Consider the following 22,350-nt stretch of genomic DNA (forward strand, 5'->3'; position numbering starts at 1 on the left):
AAAACAGCATGAAGCAACTGATACCAACAGAAAAGGGGGGGTTGGTTCTTTCAAAAGTAAAGGTTATCCACCTGGTAAGAAACAAATTCTTAAAACCTTATACCCATAAAAATCCCCCCAAATTAAACTTTAGGTCTAAATCTGTTAAGTGAGCTCACATGTATTCTTCAAAAGCAATGAAGAAAGAAATACTGCAACTATCTATACAGTCCAGAAATGTGATCTTTTAAAAGGATGCTTAATGTGGTTTTTTTTTCTTCCAAAGTGGCAGCTTATTATTATCTTTTGAAATGTCATTTGGTGACTCAAAAGAAAACAACTGTAATTTAAACAGCAAGAAATGAAGGGGAGTAAGTCTGTATGGGGCCTCTGTTTGGAAGTTACTGAGCTGTCTTTCCATGATTAATGTAATATGCTTTCTCCAGGGGTGTAAAACCTCAGGTTTCAAAATACCATTTATACGCTGGTAGCTTCCACATTTCCACCGCACCCTGGGCTGCCCTTGAGACCAAGGCCAACTCACCCATCAACATACCCGAATGATGACCAACTGTCCGCCGGAAGAGGGCAGGTTCCGTTTCCTCTTAGCCTTCTTTCCTCCCCAAGCTTTCCTATATTGAGAAATAGTAGCCTGTTCCCATAGGTGTTGCTAGTGTTAAAGAACCTGCCTGCCAATGCAAGAGACGTAAGAGATGTGGGTTCAATCCCTGGATTGGGAAGATCCTCTGGAGAAGGAAATGGCAACCCACTCCAGCATTCTTACCTAGAAAATCCACAAACTGTGGAGCCTGGTGGGTGTAGCCCATGGGGTTGCAAAGAGTCAGACACTACTGAGCACACATCAAATATCCAAAACTCTCAACCTATTCCCCAGCCAAAAGCTTGACAGTCATCTTTGACCCCATTTCTATTACTGCTATAACAAATATCCATAATTTTGTGACTTGTTGTTGTTTAGTCGCTAAGTCATGTCTGACTCTTTTGTGACCCCATGGACTGCAGCCCACTGTCCATGGGATTTCCCAGGCAAGAATACTGGAGTGGGTTGCCATTTCCTTCTCCAGAGGATCTTCCTGACACAGGGATCAAACCTACATCTCTCGTATTGGCAGGTGGATTCTTTACTAATGAGCCACCTGGGAAGCCCAATTCTGTGACTTAAGACAACACAAATAATTACCTTAACACTTCTGGAAGTCTGAAGTCCAAAATCAAAGTCTAGAGCTTAAATTTAAGGTGTCATTAGGGCAGTTCCTCCTGGAAGCTCTGGAAGAAAATCTGTTTCCTTACCTTTCTGGCTTCTAGAAGCTACCTTGGCTTGTGGACTGTATACAAATCTTAAAGAAGTCTATTCTAGCAGACCCAACCTGCCTGATTGACCAGATACAGAAATGTTTACACAGGGGAGCAACTTCATGGACTGGGGACTCTGAAAGGCTGAACAAGCAGCAGTAAGTCATCAGGAAGTCGAAGTCTTAGAAGAGGAAGCCCTCCTTCCAGGAATGTCTGCCCAAGAGGCAGAGCTCATAGCCTTTAAGAGAACCCTGTACCTTAGAGCTAAATAAAAGATAACCACTTACACTGATTCTAAGTATGCCTTCTCTACTGTGCACACACATGGAGCCACACAGAAGGGCTAATCTACTAACATCTGGAAGAAGAAAAAAAAAAAAAACATGTGGAGGAGATACTGGCCTTACTAGACACTATTATAATGATGTTAGGAGTAATCATATTGTATTGCCCAGGGCCACCAAAAGATTGATGTTATACAGCTAACGGAAATAATTTGCCTGATCAGGTTACAAAACAGGAAGCTGGAACCAAAAAACCAGATCCTAAGGCCTTAGCACTCATCCCAAGAGTGGACCTATCCCTCTTTAAGTCTCAGTATTCAGATATGGATCTAGAGAAAGCAGATGAAGGGAGATTTCATGATGAACCTTAAGACTTAGATGATCAGTACCAAACAACCAAAGAAGACTGGATTTATAACAAATAAGAACTAGTGCTTATACCTGAGCAGTTAATGAAAAGAGTTATTACTTATCTACATCAAGGAACCCATTATGGAGTGACTTACCCAATCACTGGCTACAATTTACTGCTGGTTCACAAACACACAGGACCAACCAAAAGGTAACACGAAATTGCCTGACCTGGTCAGAAACAATCCAAACTCCAAGCCACCCCCAATAATAAAAGGGGTGCAAAACCAAGGGACAGAACCAGGCAATGACTGGCAAATTGACTTTACTGCCATGCCAAAAGCCATGGGAAATCACAGACATTTTCTGATATTTGTAGACACCTTCATGGGTCTTATAAAATTTTGTACATATTGTCTGCCTTGTATACTTAAAAAGTCTCCCCACTAGCATGATAATTGCCCAAGATGTAAGAGTTCAAGGTGGGACTCAAGAATATTTACAATTAAGTACAAAATAATTTCATTCTTCTCATAAAAATCCACGCCCCTAATCAGCAGGAAGCAGCTAGAGCAGTCAGCACATGATTTCCCTCAAGACTGAGGAATGTATAAAGAAAAAGGGGGAAACCAAAACAGCACTGACGAGCTTAAACTGGCTTTGCTTTCTTGAAGCAAATGGCTGATTATTCAAACCTGGAGTTATTTTACAGACAGAAATGCTGCTACTAGAGCCCTTTTTGAAGCGAGAAGTTCTTGAACAAGGAAACCTTGCTTCAGGAGAGACTGTTTTGAGACCGGGCAATCAGCTTCTGCCAAGTTTGCCCTTAAATTTTGTCCTGAACCCTGGATGGGAGATACAGATTTGAGTCCTGTCTCCTGTCCCCTTGCCTGTTGACCTCAAAATAAAGTTCTTTGTTTCCTCCAAAGCCAGAGCCATAGCACTAGCTTCTGTGCACGTCAGGCAGCCAGCTCTGTGATAATCCTTCCTCGCATCTCTCCAACCTCTGTTTCTGTGATGATAAGGACCTGTGATGACACTGCCCACTAAAATATTCAAGGATAAACTCCCCATCTTTAACTTGATCACATCTACAAGGTCTATTTGCCATGTGCAATATTGTGATTTATAAGAAATATATGAATTTGGTCACATGACCAAAATTTATATATATTTTTTCATCCACGGTTCCTGGTTCACAGCTCCCCAAACCCTGGGAATTTCCTGGGCAATGAGAGCAATAGAAGCATATTTTGTCATAACAGTTGGTCTCTGTCATTAGTTTCTGAAAGTATTTCAGAGCCATAAAGGTGTCCTGTTATTCATAACAAGCCCTTTTTCACCACAACTAAGTTTTTGCTATTGAGATGACTTTTGGAAAGTCTAAGAATGGGGACTGGTTGCCAGGGGAACCGATCCTGAATAGAGAATTGGAACTTTCAGTTCCACCCTCTGACCTCTGGGAAAGGGAGAGAAACTGGAGGTTCAATGGCCAATGATTTCATCAATCATTCCTATGCAATGAAGTATTCTTAAAAACAAAAAAAGGAGATTCAGAGAACTTCTGGTTTGGTGAACACATGGCGATTCGGAGAGAGTGGCGGCTCGGAGAGAGCACGGAGGCTCCGCGCCCTTTCCTCGTACCTTGCCTTCTGCATCTCTTCCACCTGGCTGTTCCTGAGTTATCTCCTTTTATGATAAACCAATGATCTAGTAAGCAAAATGTTTTTCTGAGCTCTGAGCTGCTCTAAGCAAATTAATCAAACCCAAGGAGGTCATGGGAGCCTCTTATTTACAGCCAGTTGGTCAGAAGTACAGGTGATAACCAGTGCTTGCAACTGGCATCTGAAATGAGGGTGATTTTATTTACCTATCTCCAGGTAAATAATGTCAGAAATGAATTGCAGTATCAGATACATTGCTGGGTCCTGAGAATTGCTTGCTGCTATGGGAAACCCTCTCCACATGTTAGAATTTAGCGATCAGATCCACCGTTTACCACCATGTATGGTAACATACTCAGTTTCTGGGGATTAGGATGTGGACATCTTTGGAAGGTTATCATTCTATCAAGACTTTTCGAGCTCACCCATCCCTACATCATCAACAGTCTGGAGGCTCCGCCACTAAATATATCTCTAATCAACTTTTGTTGTTGTTGTTCAGTCGCTAAGTTGTGGATCTTGGCAACCTTGGCAACCTCTTCACAACACCATGGACTGCAGCACACCAGGATTCTCTGTCCCTCACCATCTCCCCGAGTTTGCCCAAGTTTGTGTCCATTGAATCAATGATGCCATCCAACCATTTCATCCTCTGTCACACTCTTCTCCTTCTGTCTTCAATCTCTCCCAGCATCAGGGTCTTTTCCAGTGAGTCAGCTGTTCCATCAGGTGGCCAAAGTATTGGAGCTTCAGCTTCAGCATCAGTCCTTCCAGAGAGTATTCAGGGTTGATTTCCTTTAAGATTGACTGGTTTGATCTCCTTGCTTTCCAAGGGACCCTCAAGAGTCTTCTCCAGCACCACAGTTCAGAAGCAACCATTCTTCGGCTCTCTGCCTTCTTTGAACTACTTTATTTTAATTCCTCTGCTACCATCTTTGTGCAGGGCCACACAGACTCTGCCCTGGACAACTGTGAGCATCTCCTAACTGATCCCCTTCCTGCAACTCTTATCCCTCTACAGCCCATCTACAAATTGCCAGAAGGATCTTCTTAAAATATAAGTCAGATAGTGTTATTTCCTTGTTTAAAACCCATCAGTGGTTAGCCATTATAACCAGAACAAAATTCTAATCAGCACTTCATCTTCTGGTCCCTTCTCACCTTTAAAAAATAATGGAGAAGAAAAAATGCACCTTTTTTCCTCCACAACATTTCTCTCCATCCCTTGCCATCAACCTTCCAAAGCCTTGTATGCTGAGCAGCAGCTGTTAGCAGCTCATCAAAGGAAGGTACATGTAGTTGAGCTGACCTTCGTGGTTCTCTCCAGAGGCAGAAGACAGTAACTTACCACATAATTCTAAACCTATGCCCTCCCTCTCCAAGTCTGTGTTAACTGTACATTCCTGCTAATGCTACCAGAAAATTTGAAATGTAAGAAATAAAAATCAAGAAGTAGAGGAAAGAAAGGAAGAGGCACAACACAGTGTGATAGAGTCTTCACATTTCATAACAGGCAGACAAAAGATAATGTCTTTTGATGGGTCTAAAAATAGTGCAGAGATAAATTATTTAACATTAAGAGAACTAAAAATAAAAATTTAACAGCCCATGGGGAATTATGGGAGAGAGACTTTTCATTTTTTTTAATGAACTCCGAATTCTTTGACTAAATAAATAAATACAGGAGAGCAGTTACTAACTTTGCACAAATATTTACACAAATTTTGCCCGTGAGGGTGTGCATGTTTATATATGTAAATGGGTCATCAGTTTTTCACCTATTGCAACATTTTTTTCCTCTGATTCCCAGCACGGCTCTTTGGAATTCCCCACTAGAAACGTCCCACCAAGGACTTCTTGCTGATAAATCAAAGGGCGCTGTGACCTCACTAGCAGTCTTTGTAGAAAATTGTTCCTTAGGCCCTCTTTTGCCTCCATTTTCCAAAAGCTCTTCCTTCCTGAATTGCCAATTACTTCTGGAGCCAGCTGTTCTCACACTTTCAAACAATGACTCCACATTTTATAATTCCTTGTCTTTTTCCAACATGCCAGAAACTCAGGAAGCAACTACTCCACAAACACAGACCTTGTTTGGAATAATGAACAATCCCTAACTCAACCACCAATCTCGGTATTTCATTACCTCTTAGGAATACCCAGTCACCTCTCAATGAAGAATATTTCACAGAATTTTAGAATTGATAAAGGACTGCAGAGAACAAACACACCCACATCAAAATAGCCTGAGATATAAAAATGCAAACCACTGGACTCCATACAGAACTACTAACTCAAAACGTTTTCAACAACTTACTCCAGAAAGTTCCAGTGCACACAAAAATTTGAGATTCCTCATCTAACCCAATCTCCTTATTTTTGAAATGAAGAAAGTTAAGTCCAGAGAGGTAAGTGAACTGTCCAAAACTGCCCACCTGATATGCAACCAATTCATTATTCTACTCATACATATTGTGGTATCCCTTTTAAAGAAACCTGGAAGACAAAACATGTATTAGAAAGAAACTATCTCAACATAATAAAGGCTACCTAAGAAAAATCCACAGCTAACATAATACTTTACGGAAGCTTTTTCTCTAAGATCAGTAATAAGAAAAACATGCTACTTTTTGCCACTTCTATTCAACATAGTACTGGAATTCCTAGCCAGAACACTTAGACAAGAAAAAGAAACAAATTTCATTGCCTAAGGGGGAAGGCACGAAAATTAAGGGGAAAAGATATAAAATTATCTCTGTTTGCAAATCATCAGTTCAGTTCAGTCACTCAGTCATGTCTCCAAAGAAGACAGACAGATGGCTAACAAACACATGAAAAGATGTTCAACATGACTCATTATCAGAGAAATACAAATCAAAACCACAGTGGGGTACCATCTCACACCAGTCAGAATGGCTGCCATCAAAAAGTCTCCAAACAGTAAATGCTGGAAAGGGTGTAGAGAAAAGAGGATCCCCTTACACTGTTGGTAGGAATGTAAACTAGCACAACCACTATGGAGAACAGTGTGGAGATTCCTTAAAAAACTGGAAATAGAACTGCCATATGACCCAGCAATCCCACTGCCGGGCATACACACCGAGGAAACCAGAACTGAAAGAGACACGTGTACCCCAATGTTCATCGCAGCACTGTTTACAATAGCTAGGACATGGAAGCAACCAAGATGTCCATCGGCAGACAAATGGATAAGAAAGTTGTGGTACATATACACAATGGAATATAACTCAGTTATAAAAAAGAACACATTTGAGTCAGTTCTAATGAGGTGGATGAAATTGGAGCCTATTATATATACAGAGTGAAGTTAAGTCAGAAAGAAAAACACCAATACCGTATATTAATGTATATATATGGAATTTAGAAAGATAGTAACAACAACCCTATATGTGAGACAGTAAAAGAGACACAGATGTAAAGAACAGACTTTTGGACTCTGTGGGAGAAGGTGAGGGTGAGATGATTTGAGAGAATCGCATTGAAACATGTATATTGCCGTATGTGAAATAGATGACCAGTCCAAGTTCGATGCATGAAACAGGGCATTCAGATCCAGTGAACTGGGATGACCCAGAGGGATGGGATGGGGAGGGAGGTGGGAGGGAGGGTCAGGATAGAGGATACATGTACACCTATGGCTGATTCATGTCAATGTATGGCAAAAACCACCAAAATATTGTAAAGTAATTAGCCTCCAATTAAAATAAATAAATTAAAAAATAATAAAGAAGGAAAAAACCCTATTAGAACTAATTAATGAATTCAGCAAAGTTAAAGAATACAAAAATCAACACACAAAACTTAGTTTCATTTTTATACATTAACAATGAAAAATCTTAAAAGGAAACTAAGTGAACAATTCTATTTACAATAGTATCAAAAAGAATAAGTACTTAGGAATAAACTTAACTAAGCAGGTGAAAGACTTGGACTCTGAACACTAAAACACTGATAAAAAAGAAACTAAACAAAACAGAAATAAATAGAAAGACATCTCATATTCATGGATTGGAAAACATAATACTGTTGAGATATCAATACTACCCAAAGCAATTTACAGATTCAGTGCAATCCTTATTAAAATTCCAATCATATTTTTTTCACAAATTAAAAAAATCTATCCTAAAATTCATATGGAATCTCAAGGGACCCTGAATAGTCAAAGCAGTCTTGAAAAAGAACAAAGCGGAAAGTCACATAGTTCCTTAGATAGTGAAAGGAAGCCTGGCATGCTACAATTCATGGGGTCACAAAGAGTTGGACACAACTTAGCAACTGAACAACAACAACAGTAATCAAAGCAATATGATACTGATAGAAAGATAGACACATAGACCAATGGACTAAAGAGCCCAGAAATAAATTCTTGTCAAATGACTTTCAATGAGAGTGCCAAGGCCACTCAATAGGGAAAAGACAGTCTTTTCAATAAACAGTGATGAAAAAAAAAAACTTAATAACTACATGCAAAACACTGAAACTGGATCCTTAACTTACACCATATACAAAAATTATTTAAAAATGAATTGAATGCTTAACCATAAGCCATAAAACTCTTAGAAGAAAATATAGGGGTAAAGCTTAATGACACTGGGTTTTGCAATGGTTTCTTGGCTATGAAACAGAAAGCACAGGCAACAAGAGAAAAAAGAGAAAAGTTGAACTTCATTAAAATTAAGAACTAAATTTTAAGAGTAAAAAAATCAGCTCATAAAATAAAAGAAAAATATGTCTGGTAGCAATTGATACCCAGAATATGTAAAGAACTCTTACAACTCAACTAGAAAACAAACAACTCAATTTTAAAACAGGCAAAGGAATGAACAGTCATGTCACCAAGAAAAACATACAAATGGTCACTAAGCAAATGAAAAGGTGTTCAACATTACTAACCATCAGAAAAATGTAAATCAAAACCATAATAAGATTCTACTTCACACAAATTAGGATGGCTGTTATTAAAACAACAACAATAGAAAACAAGTTTTGATGTGGACGTGGAGAAACTAGAATACTTGTGAGTTGCTGGTGGGCATGTAAATAATGAAGCTGCTTTGGAAAATGTTATAGTAATTCCTCAAAAAATTAAAAATAGAACTACCATATGACCTAGAAATTCCACTTCTGGGTATATACCCAAAAGAACTGAACACAGAGACTCAGATATTTCTATATCCATGTTCACGGCAGCATTATTCACATTAGCCAAAGGTAGAACAGTCCAAGTATCTTTCAGCAAACTAATGAATAAACAAAATGTGGGGTGTCTGTGTATGTGTGTGTGTGTGTGTATGAAAAAAGTGAAAGTGTTAGTCACTCAGTTGTGTCCAACTCTTTGCAACCCCATGGACCATAGCCCACCAGGCTCCTACATCCATGGGATTCTCCAGACAAGAATACTGGAGTATTCTCCAGTAGCCATTCTCTACTTCAGGGGATCTTCCCAACTCAGGGATCAAACCTGGGTCTATAGTGGAATATTAATCATCCTTAAAGAGAACAGAAATTCCAATACATACTACAATAGGGATGAACCCTGAAGACATTACGCTAAGTGATATAAGCCAGTCACAAAAAAGACAAATACTTTATGATTCTAGTCATATTAGGTATCTAAGACAGATTCACAGAGATAAAAAGTAAGATTCCAGTGGCCAGAGGCCAGGGAAAGGGAGGAACAGGGAATAAATATTTATAGAGCTTCAGTTGGAGCAGATGAAGAACATCATGGAGATGGATGATACTGATAATTGCACAATAAAACTCGTGTGCTCAGTCACTCAGCCATGTCCGACTCTTTGAGGTCCCATGGACTGTGGCCCGCCAGGCTCCTCTGTCCATGGGATATTCTAGGCAAGAATACTGCAGTGGGTTGCCATTTCCCTCTTAATACCACAGAATGTACACTTAAATGATTAAAATGGTAAAGTCTATATCTATTTTGCAACTATAAAGAAGTTTAACTTGCAAAGACAGTACTCCTTTTTCTTTCTCTTAAACATTACTCTCCATTTGTTTTATTCATCTAGCAATTAGCAAACCTCAGTTTCCAGCAAAACATCTCCAAATACTTCTTTTAAGCAATTTTCTTCTCAAGAGCTTCTGCTGATACCCACCATCCACTCCTTGGGAAGTCCAATGGTTACAGTACAATCCATTTCCTTTAGCTCTGATATTAAGAGTCCCCTTCCAAAAATTCTGTGAAGACTCCAGACCTCACAATGAAGCTCCTCTTCTTTGGCCTCAAGCAATCTCCCCAACTACTAAAGAAAGCACTGCTCTTCATGGAAATAAAAACTGTGACACTCATTACTACAGCAATAACCTTTCTCTCATTCATCCCACTGTTTGCTGATCTCAGAAGCATCATCTATCTTTTTGCAGTAAATAACATAGTATAATCTTGTGAATTATACTATAATTATATTACTATATATACATATACATATTACTATATATACATATAGTAATATAATTATAGTATAGTATACTATAGTATAATTATATATTATACCACTGACACATCAAAGGCATTTTTAAACAGTACAAGGTAATCTTGAACTTGTCACAAGGTCAATAAATATATTTCTGCATTATTCTTGCTTTTATTGTTATAACAAAAAAGGCTCCATTTTAATTCCTTGATCTATAGCTTGAAAACAGAAAAATTCAAAAATTTTTAATTAAAATGTGAATGGGACCAAGTAGGTTAATCCACTTATTATAATATTTGTAAACCATGAGTGAACGTGATGCTTACATCTTAGCAATCTTCCTAAGCTGTGTTCTAAACTGGGAAAGGAGTACATCAAGGCTATATATTGTCACTGCTTATTTAACTTATATGCAGAGTACATCATGAGAAATGCTGAACTGGATGAAGCACAAGCGGAATCAAGCTTGCTGGGAGAAATATCAATAACCTCAGATAAGCAGATGACACCACCTTTAGGGCAGAAAGCGAAGAGGAACTAAAGAGCCTCTTGATGAAAGTGAAAGAGAAGAGTGAAAAGCCTGGCTTGAAACTCAACATTCAAAATATGAAGATCATGGCATCTGGTCCCATCACTTCATGGCAAATAGATGGGGAAACAATGGAAACAGTGACAGACTTTATTTTCTTGGGCTCCAAAATGCAGATGGTGACTACAGCCATGAAATTAAAAGATGCTTGCTCCTTGGAAGAAAAGCTATGACAATCTAGACAGCATATTAAAAAGCAGAGACATTACTTTACCGACAAAGGTCTGTCTAACCAAAGCTATGGTTTTTCCAGGAGTCAAGTATGGATATCAGAGTTGGACCACAAAGAAGGCTGAGTGCCAAAGAATTGATGCTTTAGAACTGTGGTGTTAGAGAAGACTCTTGAGAGTCCCTTGGACTACAAGGAGATCCAACCAGTCAATCCTAAAGGAAATCAGTCCTGAGTATTCATTGGAAGGACTGATGCTAAAGCTCCAATACTTTGGCCACCTGACCCAAAGAACTGACTCATGGGAAAGAACCCTGATGTTGGGAAAGATTAAAGGCGGGAGGAGAAGGGGACAACAGAGGATGAGATGGTTGGATGGCATCACTGACTCAATGGACATGAGTTTGAGCAAGCTCCGGGAGTTGGTGATAGACAGGGAAGCCTGGGGTGCTGAAGTCCATGGGGTTGCAGAGTCAGACACAGCTGAACGACTGAACTGAAGCTGTGTATATAAAACATATACAAAACTTCCTACTAGCAATGACTACTTTACGATTGAGAGAGATAAAAAGTCACTCTGAGCCAGATGGGAAGCCCTTGCAGGTTACTGAGCTGAAGACTGACATGATCCCAATTAGTATTTAAAAGAATCACTTTGCCTGAAATGTATAAAACAGACTGGAGCCAGACTGACAGGAACTGAACCAAAGTAGGGATTAAGAGGTAGGAAGGAATAATACAAAGTAATGGTCGATTAGACTAGGTTGGCATCAGTGGAGCCAATGAGAAATGGTCAGATTCTAAACAACCCTGAGAAGAGAACAAACAAGATCTGATGGCTTGAAGTTATGTTTAAGAGAAGGGTAACAGCTCTAGGGCTTAGTGAAAGGATGATTTTCCACTAACTCAAATGAGAAGAACGTGGAAGGGGCAGAATGGGGTAGGAGATATTAGAAGCTAAAGTTCTTCTTTGAACATGTTAAGTTTAAGTCATCTTTTAGATCTCCAAGTGGAGATATGAGATAAATAGCTGGAAATGTAGTCTGGTTATCAAGGAAGATGATGCTGTTTGTGAAATAACTAAAATTCTTAAATGTTACACAACAAACAAGTGCATGACATAAATAAACCAAAGAAGTTCCTACACGTTTAACACATTAGGGTGTTAAAACATGTCAGGGGAAAGCCAGGAATTCCAGAAAACTAAAATGGAAAAACAACATAAGATCTGACAAGCAGACAGGATAGTTTATAAATACACTATCTGAGTAATAATCCTAAAGTACATCAGCAGATCTTAAAAGGATTAATGTACCAAATAAAAGAATAAAAAGAAAAATACAGACATATTTTATTAGAAAGGAAGCAATAATAGTTAACTATTTCCAAAAAAAATGTTTTATGCACCACTGCAAAGCCAAAAATAACAAGACAGTATCATCCCAATGCCCCACTGGTTCTGAAGGGAACGAGTAATTGCTTTTATGCTGCCCAGCAGTGATAAATTCCTCTAACTATGGTCTGAACATTCTACAGAGATGAAAGTCCATTGCATTGTACAGGGTGGACCATAGTAATTAACAAGAGTTCACTAACTATTTTTAGCCATGATTTATAAGAGAAGGGGAGTCAGTATATGAACTCCACTTGGTTAAGGCAGTTAAAAGGCAAAGCCCAAAATTTCACTTCTTGATCATAACATGTTCAGTAATATCATGGGGTCCAAACAAAAACAGAATTGTATTTCTAATATTTTTACCCTGTTAAATGTTTCTGGCTGTGAGGACTACATACTATTCCATCTGCTATGATTTTATGACTGTTGACATTCCTTTCCAAAGCCAGAAAACTATCAATGGCAGATGAAAATATTTCTTGGGTTTTGTTTTGTTTGGGGAATTTGGGAGATGAGAGAAGTGTGAATGTCCAATAGGGACACTTCTAGGGAAATTATCATACGAATGTGTGTTATATATAGTGTTTGGTGCCACACCATATCTATAACTTTGGCAATTACATAGATGTTGTTTTTATGCTTAGTTGCTTAGCCATGTCCAACTCTTTGCAACCCTTTGGACTATAGCCTGCCAGGCTCCACTGTCCATGGGATTTTTCAGACAAGAATACTGGAGCAAGTTGCCATTTCCTCATCTGTGGGATCTTCCTGACTCAGGGATCGAACCTGCACCTCCTGTGTCTCCTGCAGGCAGGTCATTTACCCACTGAGCCATACACAAATATAAAGACAAATAATTAGGGATTCCAGGTGGCTCAGTGGTAAAGAATCCACCTGCCAAGGCAGGAGACACAGAATGAGCAGGTTCCATCCCTGAGTCTGGAAGATCCCCTGGAGAAGGAAATGGCAACCCACTCCAGTATTATTGCCTGGGAAATCCCATGGATAGAAGAGCCTGGCGGGGTACAGTCCATGGGATCGCAAAGAGTCAGACATGACTGAGCAACTGAGCATGCACACATAGACATATAATTAGACACAGAAAACAGTTCACCTTAAAAACTGTGTCAAAATGCTTGATTCCAAGCCTGCCTTGGAGTGTGCTAATGACTGCAAAGGTTCAGGGCAAGCTCTTCTATCTGCCAGTCTACAAACACCCTGTAGACACACTGCAGTTTAGAGGGCAGCAACCTGCAGGGCATCGTCACATCCTTGAGTACTTGGTGATAGCACATGCATGCTCAGTCGTGCCCAGCTGTTTGTGACCCCATGGACTGCAGCCCACCAGGCTCCTCTGTCCATGGGATTCCTCTGGCAAGAATACAGGAAGTGGGTTACCATTTCCTTCTCCAGGGGGTCTTCCCAACCCAGGGGTCAAACCCAAGTCTCCTATGTCTCCTGCATTGGCAGGTGGATTCCTTACCAACTGCACTGCCTGGGAAGCCCCCCGTGAGTATTTATTCTTGCATAAATATTCCAGTCTCATCTGAGGTGGATCAGTCGAGCTCACCAGCAACCATAAAACCAGGAAGACTCAAGAGAATCACCCTTCCCACAAATGTCATCACAATGACTTCTAAGCCCACCTTCTTTTCTAATAAAACAACTGTTTGTCCATAAAATAGCACAGCTTGGATTCCCTAGTCAGTAATTAACAGATAACATTTACTGAGTACTTCCTACATGCCTGGCACTGTGCAACCACTTTACATGGGTTGATACCATTTTGACCAAGCATAGCCTCTGGGGTGGGTACTATTATTAAGTCCATGTTATTGACCAAGAAAAAAAAAATCTAGAGCTTAGAAAGGCTAAGTAACTTGCCCAAGTCTAAATAGCTGGTATTAGCAGATCTGAAAGACCCTCTGACCCCTGACTCCCCAACCATTCTTCCCCTGCTATGTGGGAAAGGAGTTTAAGATAAGTCAAATAATATCTGACACTCTAAACAGCCTAGTGTGATCATATTTATCCCAAAAATAAATGCCTACACTGAATCATTAAAATGCCAGTTTCCCGGCTTAGGACTGAAATATCATGTCTATGTGGAAACACTAGTTATCACATGCTGGCAAAAGTTTTAAATTGGGTATTAATGGGGAGAAGAAGGCAAACTAACCAGTTCTTAGTAAATTCAGCTCTTTATGAAGATGTGTTTCTTCAGGCTGCATGCACACTACTATATTAAAAATATTTTTAAATATTAAAAAATAAAAGGCTCTCATAGAACAGTCAAATGTCCAACACGTGATTTGGAAACACCCAACAAGAACTCCCTTGTTCGGTAAAGAAGGCAGAAGGAGAATCTGATAGAGGAATAAAGAAATTAAGGAAGATCAATAAGCAAAGGTAAGCAGATAAACAAAAATACTATTAAAATGGCAACAAGATTATTTATCTGGAGTTCATTTAGGGGAAAAAAAAACGTCAAGAAAACCAACTGGTTGCAGAGGAAGACCAGGGGCGGTGTACGTGGCTGTGAACCCTTGGTGTGTGATTAGTTCATGTGCTATGCTGTGCTTGGTCGCTCAGTCGTGTCTGACTCTGCCACCCCATGGACTGTAGCTGCCAGGCTGCTCTGTCCATGGGGTTCTCCAGGCAAAAACACTGGAGTGGGCTGCCATGCCCTCCTCCAGGGGATCTGCCCAACCCAGGGATCAAACCCAGATCTCCTGCATTGCAGGTGGATTCTTCACCATCTGAGCCACCAGGGAAGCCCTGGCTCATAGGCCATTATTATTGAGATGAAAGGTGTCTAAAAAGGCTGTAAACTTCCCTAGTCAAACCCAAACTCCAGATGTGCTAAGATAAGAATGAGGGCCTAAAAGTCTACAGACCAAGGTTCTGATCATTCTGGCCACGCCAATAATTCAAGACCTAGAGTAACTGATCTGGCCCCTTTGGATTCAGTTTTCTCATCTTGAGCACAGAAATAATAATCATCCAGTTAAAAAAAAAAAAGAAAACTTGTATTAATGCTCTGAGGACCATGTGAGATTATAGATATGAAAATGCCTCAGTAAAACTGTTCAGGCTCACTGCAAAATGAGTGTTATCTGTGTTACGACCGGTGTACTGCAGAGCGAGTGCAGGTTGACTTAATGCTGGGAAAGAGCAAGAAGGTACATGCAGGTGGGAAGAATGATCTAAATGTTGCCTGATTTATATTATTAATGGAGCCCATCTGCAACACAACTACTAACTATTGATATTATAGTATTATGGTATTAGCAGGCCTGTTAACAAGCAAAAGACAATACAAAGCACCCAGCTAAGTGATACAGACTACAACTTGATACAGCAAATTCCTGAACATCCACAGTTAAAAAAAAAAAGCAGCAGCAGCAGCACTGGAACAGATACTGGAGTTCAAGCAGATGCTCAAAAATCAATGTCTTCACGGCTCTGGACTGTTTTGTATGATATGTCTTTAGTTATGCTTAGACTTGACTCATACACTTAATCTTTAGCCCCACTGAGGGCAGAAGGAGATGATCTAGAAGTGTGTGATTATCTTGTTCTTCCTATCCACAGAGGGTTTAAAACTTGCCAGAATGACTCCCTCATGTGGACACTGCCATGCAAATAAAAAAGAGATGAATGCCCCCAGATATATAACAACAGATCAAAGCTAAAAGGCAATGCGGTCACTGGTTATGGGGTTCCACTTATATTTCTCTGTCCATTGGTTTGTTTAACTTAACTCTCTGTAATTCATGTCTATCAGGACAAGAGATACTTGAGTTTCTATCCATTCTATGTCTAAATAGAAAGCTTTGAGAACATTTAGCACTGAGGTAGTTCTCGTTGACAAATATTTACCACAATAGATTTGAACATAGATTTTTAATTCATTAATCTGCAATGTTCCAGATAAGGAAAGTAACTTCTGTCTACTCTTGAGCCAGAGAAGACACCTGTATTACAAAACCTTATCTGAAACATAATTCCCAGTCTGGCTCTGTCCATACTTTGTAACCAATGATGGAGGACACATGTCTCATTTCCTCTTGAGACACAAAAACTGTATCTTGATTTGCTGTGAATGAAAGTAATTGTTTTTAACTTCTCATTATTCTAACTAAAATATGATAACTGAATCCACCCTTTCATAATAGAATTCCTAGCACTGGATTTGATTTAAATTGTACTGAATTTATATAAATTCTAAACACAAAAACTCCTTTGTAAAATTGCAAAATTAAGAGGCTCTGTGTATTGTGAATGAATGAGGTTTCCAGAAAGCTACAGATACCCACGTCATTTGTGAACCGAATACTTTGAATAAAGCCTAATGATTATGTACATTTTTGAAAGGAATAAAATGTTTTCATCCTGAAAACATATTCTGTAGAAGCGATTAATTATTCAGATCTTAAAGATAGAGAGGAAGAACCTTCTGAGGCAGGAACTTAACCTGCAAAGTTAGGTATCTGAACCTGAAACAAAAGTCAAGAACACACTGCTGACAGTTTGAGTTATTGCCACTGATCACAAGGGTTTTTCATAGCCATCCCCCTTGGGGCTTCTCTGGCTCAGACTGTAAAGAATCTGTCTGCAACCCATAAGACCTGGGTTCGATCCCTGGGTCGGGAAGATCCCCTGAAAAAGGGAATCACTACCCACTCCCGTATTCTTGCCTGGAGAACTCCATGGACAGGGGAGCCTGGTGGGCTACAGTCCATGGGGTGGCAAAGAGTTGGACACAACTGAGCAACTAAGACACATACACGCACACAAGGGTTTTCCATAACTAGACCCAGGGTTTGGATGGATATGAATGGAATCATCTGGACAAAATTAACTCCTGCCATGAACTGACTTTTGGGTTAAAAGAGGCCTGGAGAAATGCTGAAAGGAGAAAAGACCAGCAAATGTGTAGGATTCAGAAGGGCAGTGCAGGGGCGACAGCTCTCTTCCAGAGCACTTCACTTTCTCTTCTTCATCCCACAAGGAAAATTCATCAGCTGAAATCATGCTTGCTGCATGTGGATAAAAGCAGTCATGTGATGCACTAAGTGTTCCAGGAAGATTAATCTGTCAGCAGTGGGGCTGATGGATTGACAGAGAGAGAAAAAGAGAGACAAGAGGCGATGACAAGAACACAATACAGAAGAGGAGGCAAGGATGGATTTGGGGAGAAATGTCAAGACTTAATATGTGACTACTTATAGACAGAAGATGAAGGAGAGGAAAGAGTCAACGACGACTCCCAAGGTTCACTCCCCAGCGGCTGAGAAAACAGTGGTACAGCTGAGAAGCAGGAACAAGGCAGTCAGGACAGCTCTGGTCCTGTGTGACTTTACCCTCAGCCTGGGTGATGCCACCAGCCCTGGGCAAAGCCAATGAGCAAATAAACACGCCTTGTTATTTTATGATTGGCTTCAGAGAGGACAGTTACTTGGCTGACAAAGATCTGTCTAATCAAATCTATGGTTTTTCCAGTAGTCATGTATGGATGTGAGTTGGACCATAAAGAAGGTTGAGCATCAAAGAATTGATGCTTTTGAACTGTGTTGTTGGAGAAGACTCTTGAGAGTCCCTTGGACTGCAAGGAGATCACACTAGTCAATCCTAAAGGAAATCAACTCTGAAAATTCATTGAAAGGACTGATGCTGAAGATGAAGCTCCAGTACTCTGGCCAGTTGATGCGAAGAACTGACTCATTAGAAAAGACCCTGATGCTGGGGAAAACAGAAGGCAGGAGGAGAAGGGGATGACAGAGGATGAGGTCGTTGGATGGCATCACTGACTCAGTGGACATGAGTTTGAGCAAGCTCCGGGAAATGGTGAAGGACAGGGAAGCCTGGCATTCTGCATTCCATGGGGTAGCAAAGAGTCGGGCATTACTGAGAAACTGAACACTAACAACAACAAAAGAGAGAACAGTGGCCTATAATCTGTTAACAAAACCTGAGAGTAAGTGAAGATAGCATGACACAGTAGTTACATAGTTTTCAGGAAGGCGCCAACCCAGGAACAGAAAGAGTGGAAAATATAATGTAGGGACACAGGAAGAAGCAAGACTTTGAAGACCATGACTTACCATGGAAAGCACATGTGCTAAGTCACTTCAGTCATGTCCAACTCTTTGCAACCCTAAGGACCATAGCCCACAGACTCCTCTCTCCATGGGATTCTCCAGGCAAGAATACTGGAGTGGGTTACTATGCCTTCCTCTAAGGGATCTTCCCAATCCATGGATCAAACCTCCATCTCCTACATCTCCTACATTGGGAGGTGGGTTCTTTACCACTAGTGCCACCTGGGAAGTCCTACCATGGAAAACATGGTGGCCGTCAAATCAAATCAGGGTGAAATGGTCAAAAATGGTTCAGACTTTGTAGGAGAGAAGAATCAAAGACTAGGGTCCAAACTCAAACTCCTACAGGGGCCCGGCAAGTAACAGGACAGGTAGGTATTTGGCAACAAGGATGGGGTGGGGGGGCACTGAAACAGCACTCACCCACCCCATCTAAAGAGAAGTCACAGTAGGTAGGTTACTCCCACCCAAGACCATAGGCCCAATCTTCCAATTCTCCAAGAGCAACCATCCCACCCACCACATGTGCCACATGTGCCATTTTATCTTCTTCAAGCACTTGTCAATATCTGAAATCTCTGTGCTGTTGTTGCTACTGTGTTTATAGTCTGTCTCCCCCCACTGGAAGGCAAGTTCCCTAAGGAGCCCAGAACTGGCCTTCAATCAATGTTCAACCAGTCACAGGCTCACCTCTGGACTTGTCAGGACTGAACCATTTGACACAAAATAAATCAAAATCCTTGATCTCTTCACAGTCTTCATAGCCTTTCCCCCTGGCCACCTGCCATGCCCAACACAACCAAGTCTTTCTCCAGCCTGGCCTCTGCAAAGGGTAAGACCTGGGTTCAAATCCTGACTCTGTCAGCCATGTACTAGCTGTTTGTCCTTTCTAAAAACACTAATAATAATTCTCAACTGCTGCATCTATAAACATGTACATTTCTGGGTTTCTGAAGGAATTAAGTGAGCATTTTTTTCAGTTGACTCTGAATGTAATGGGCTTCCCTTGTGGTTCATCAGTAAAGAATCCGCCTGCCAATGCAGGAGACACGAGTTTGATCCCTGGGTTGGGAAGCTCCCCTGGAGAAGGAAATGGCAACCTACTCAGTATTCTTGTCTGGGAAATCCCATGGACAGAGAAGCCTGGAGGGCTGCAGTCCATGGGGTTGCACCAAAAATTGGACACACCTTAGCAACTAAACAACAACATGAATGTAATAATAACACCTGTTTCTTTTAAATTTCCCACAATTGGATTTCCCCTTCTCACACTCACCTCGCTGCCTCCCCAAGGCCAAAGCTGCTGACTGTGGGCCCCTCTCCACCTCTACCCTCTCTCCATCTCCCGAGAATGTGTCTCCTAGTTGGTCTTTAGGGCCAGCTCCATCATTTCTTCCTGTCTGAGGTTTTCTCCGACTTTCCTGAGTCCCTGCAGCCCTTTGTTCCTACAATTAGCAATACTCCGGCAGGAACCACACACACACCACCAGCTGCCTTGTTTCTGATGTCCAGCAGGTCAGAGCAGAGGGAGGGACTCAGTAGTTCTCTTCCTCGCTTTTCCCAGAGGCTAGCACAGGGTCTCATTCAAAACAAGCATTAACCAAAAGGAACTGAACACCTCACAGATGTAAATCTGATTGACTGGAAACTATATGAGTGGACACCTTGGATTCCACCATTGAGAATTAACCAGTTACAATGACAAAATCTCCCATGCAGTCAGCTCGTGATTATCCACATTAACGGTGAGTGACAGGGACAGGAATAATCTAAGAATTGTTAATACAAGTATTCTCACAATTTTAGGTAATGTAAGCGCAATTTACAGTGCTAATAACTTGAGAGAGTTGGACGGTGAAGAAAGATGAACGCCAAAGAATTGATGCTTTTGAACTGCGGTGTTGGAGAAGACTCTTGAGAGTCCCTTGGACTGCAAGGAGATCCAATCAGTCCATCCTGAAGGAGATCAGTCCTGGGTGTTCACTGGAAGGACTGATGCTGAAGCTGAAACTCCAATACTTTGGCCACCTCATGCGAAGAGTTGACTCGTTGGAAAAGACCCTGATGCTGGGAGTGGTTGGGGGCAGGAGGAGAAGGGGATGACAGAGGATGAGATGGCTGGATGGCATCACCGACTCAATGGGCATGAGTTTGAGTAAACTCCGGGAGTTGGTGATGGACAGGGAGGCCTGGCGTGCTGCAATTGATGGGGTCGCGAGGAGTCGGACACGACTGAGCGACTGAACTGAACTGAACTGAATAACTTGAGACCAAAATTCTATCTCTGGCTGCTCTGTCACAGTGCCAAAAATACTTAACAGTAACTTCAGGCTCTTTTGAATGTCAATTTAATTATAACATGAAATTTCACAGAAAGCACTGCACTCTTTCTAACACAGGAGTGTTCAACCATCAATTCATTCAACAGATATTTACTGACAGCCTATTATAAGCCAGGCATTATAAGGAAAACCATTACAGACCTGAATTTTATGTATTACAATTTGGTAGTCATAGAAAATATGGGAAGGCCACTGAGGCCAATACCAAAGTCTGTTTTACCAAATAACCTAGTAGTGGTAACACTATCAGTTCTGAGGACACTGTATTTCTTTCTGCTGTCCCACACCCAGAGTGGTGGAGCAGCTGGCTTCTGGGTGGTCAGGAAATGTGGAACCAGCCTTGTCCTGAAGCAGAGTAGGCAGATCTCTCCAATAACCATGGAGATCTAAACCCACTTAAACCTTTCTAGTCACCCTGGGGTGGTGGGGATAGGTGTGACGAAAAAACAACTTTTGCTTTTCTTAGTTATTGCTGGGGCATTTTACAGAATGAAAATCCTGCTCACACCCAGGGTCTGGACATTTAGATAAAAATTTAACTTCGGGATTCCCACCAAAAGTCCCTCTTTGCCTTCCACAGATTCCTTCAAAATAATCACTTAGTGACTAAGACTCAGCACTTTCAAAGCACAGGGGGCCTGAGTTCAATTCCGGTTCAGGGAACTAGATCCTGCATGCTTCAGCTAAGACTTGGTGCAGCCACACAAAAAAATATTAAAATAATAATAATAATAATCACTTACAAGTAAACCTGGGAAAAGTTAGTGACCTCTGACTCAACCACCTTATGTGATAGGTGCTTGCTACCCTCTCTATCTTTTTTTTACTGGTGACCTGGGACAGTGGACTCTCCTTCCTCACCTCCTTCTCATTCATTGCCCCACAACCCTTTCTGGGAGCTCTAAGTAATAATCTTGTGATTCTACTTCCTTTGCAAGGATGTACTGAAACTGTGCTTTCAATCCAAATGACTTAATTGATTACACTTCCCCAGAGTGGGAGCTTGGATGCTGAGGGAGTTACTAGCCAACCCGTGTGGGTGGCTTGAGCCCCCTCATTGAACAGGTCATAATCTGTATGTCCTTAATTCAATACACCAACTCCAACCCCTCAACACAGTAATGAGGGTCATTGCATGTGTGTGAGCTAATTCACTTTAGTAGTGTCTGACTCTTTGCAACCCTATGGACTGTAGCCCACCAGGCTCCTCTGCCCATGGGATTCTCCAGGCAAGAATACTGGGGTGGGGTGTCATGCCCTCCTCCAGAGGATATTCCTGACTTGGTGGCTCAGACAGTAAAGAATTTGCCTGCAATGTGGGAGACCCAGGTTCGATCCCTGGGTTAGGAAGATTCCCCTGGAGAAGACCATGGTATCCCATTCCAATATTCTTGCCTGGAGAAGCCCAAGGACAGAGGAGCCAAGTGGGCTACAGTCCACACAGTTGCAAGGAGTCAGACATGGCTGAGCAACTAACACTTTCAACACAGCAGGGAGGGTAACAAAAAACTCAGCCAAGGAGATGACTTTTATCTTCCCCCAGACCCTGTGCTGTTCATAAGCTGCCTGTTCCATCCCTTCCCAACTGTAAGAGAAAAGAATCCTAAAAAAGTAGGATTCAAGGCAAGTAATTTTGACTAAAGGCAAGTGTTAGGAAAAGATTTGAAGGGGAGCAGAATATACTATCCCAAAATATGCCTCTTTGG

General features: G+C 41.1%; 1 protein-coding gene across 6 annotated transcripts in view; it reads right to left on the bottom strand.

Moving 5' to 3' along the window:
• ADAM23 (ADAM metallopeptidase domain 23) overlaps positions 1 to 22,350 on the bottom strand; it is a 195,440-nt gene that overhangs the window by 167,025 nt on the left and 6,065 nt on the right. The window lies entirely within an intron of this gene.

The sequence above is a fragment of the Dama dama genome, chromosome 8, assembly GCF_033118175.1.
Source record: "Dama dama isolate Ldn47 chromosome 8, ASM3311817v1, whole genome shotgun sequence".
Lineage (NCBI taxonomy): Eukaryota > Metazoa > Chordata > Mammalia > Artiodactyla > Cervidae > Dama > Dama dama.